This window comes from Aureococcus anophagefferens, assembly GCF_000186865.1.
Source record: "Aureococcus anophagefferens unplaced genomic scaffold AURANscaffold_56, whole genome shotgun sequence".
Lineage (NCBI taxonomy): Eukaryota > Pelagophyceae > Pelagomonadales > Pelagomonadaceae > Aureococcus > Aureococcus anophagefferens.
The window spans coordinates 166,111-168,017 of NW_008705609.1; positions in this window are offsets into that span (position 1 = coordinate 166,111).

Here is a 1,907-nt window from a genome sequence, read left to right on the forward strand (position 1 = left end):
TTTGATTCAATAGCTACTTTCGAACAGACCGGTTGCGCAGAGCTGAGTCAGCTCCTTTGGTGCGAGCGGCACCATAACGCACGGACTGTTCGCGTTCGCCGAGGATTATTTCGCAAAAACTGATCTTGCGTGTGTAGCATCCACAACGGGTGTTGCAATGTCTCTGCTGCGCTATTCCAGAATCCACCAGCTAAAGAACTAATCAATGCACTCGGAGCTGAGCACATCATGCTGACAAGCGGCAGTCGAGGCCAAAACAACAATGAACGGTGCTTTATCCCGGCACGCATTTGAAACGCTCAGCGATCATGTTGTTGGCACGCAGATTCTCCTGCCTGGTGTTACTTATCAAGAATTGGCTCTTGTTGCGTCTACCTCCAAACTAGAATAATCGTGTCTTTCGAAAGTGGTAATTGCGCGACCATGCGTGCTCTCTCGCACGAATCAGCAGATTCAATACACGAGTTCCGCTACAGGAGCGTACGAGATATCCAGCTTGGCTTCTGATGTCGTAGCAACTCATGTGACTGGCAGGCGGGTTGCGGGAACGAGAAAGTAGCAAACCACGTTTATGACACGTCCCCTGTCCAGAGTTGCGCCCGTCGCCCGAGATGCGATCTCACGAGTTCACCAAGAGCCGGTGTCGTCAACGCAAGAGACATATGTCCCAGCGGGGATCAACTCTGTTCTGCTTGCATGAAACGACGGGCGCCCTTGTTTGTCTTTCGCTGTGGTTCAGACGATAGGGTTGATATACACGCCCTGCGAAAGCCAGGCAAATTGCACCCTTCAGAATGAGCTTGGTCCTGCTGGAAGATCAGTGCGGCTATCGTTCCGCCGATTTCAAGCGCGGGCCCTCCGGTCATCGCAGACCGGCTCGGCGCAGTCGCATTCGATTTCTTCGCAGTTCATGGAATGGAAATCACACAAGGGGATTTTTCCTTTCGTCGGAGCAAGAAACCAGCGCATTGGCGCCAACCATAGATTAGTTAGACGCTCGTGTCATCGCAGTTCTACCTCGAAGGATTATCACCAACAATCTGCATTTCTAGACTCATTAAGGCGAGTCGCCTGTTTCAAGAGGCCCCAGGAACGCAAACTCTCAAACTGAGATGGAAGAAGTGGCTTCAAGTAAGAATCCCTGCTTTCAAAGTTTGTTGTTTTTTGCATCCAACTTGTGCTGCATGCCCACTTGCACTTTTCTCCTTGGTGCTCGTTGCTAAAAGCAAGCTGCACTCATTTACTTCCCCTGCGTCGGGTTTGTCAAGTGCGCGTACCAAAATCATATTCACAAACCAGTTTTCAATTGACAGCACGGGTGCGTTGCCGCAAGCAAAACGATGGATTATGCGCAGGCAAAATTATTTTTGTGAGGCTGTATTCTCTCTCTGAATGACCCTGGAACAAAGATAGCCACGCATAGGGCGGTCCAGTTCTCCACTCGGTAGCAACACTACAAATAACTCCAAGTAGGAAGACTTTCTTTCCATTGGCCTGCAAAATCGTATGCAATACGTGCGATTTCAACATGTGATCGAAACGCTCACCTTCGAGCGCGGGAGGTGCTCGAGTGAACAAGCTGATCACCGTGGTCTCTGAAACACTCGGAACAAGAGTTGATGAGGACGCTCCGTTGATGGCTGTTGGCTTCGATTCCCTCTCTGCGAGTGAATTCGGGGCTAGCCTGGGCATCAGGTTTAGTTCTAACCTGCCTTCGACCTTGTTATTTGACCACCCAACTGTAAATGCTCTCTCTAGTGTGCTGCATACTTCTGATCGGAGGGGATTCATCTAGGGACACCAAACACAAACTCAGCTTGTATGTGCGGATCCAACTCAAGAACAGTTTGCTTCATCGAACCCGGCAAGCGTCGTTGTGGTGGTGGAATCACTAGTTCTTGAGCTGA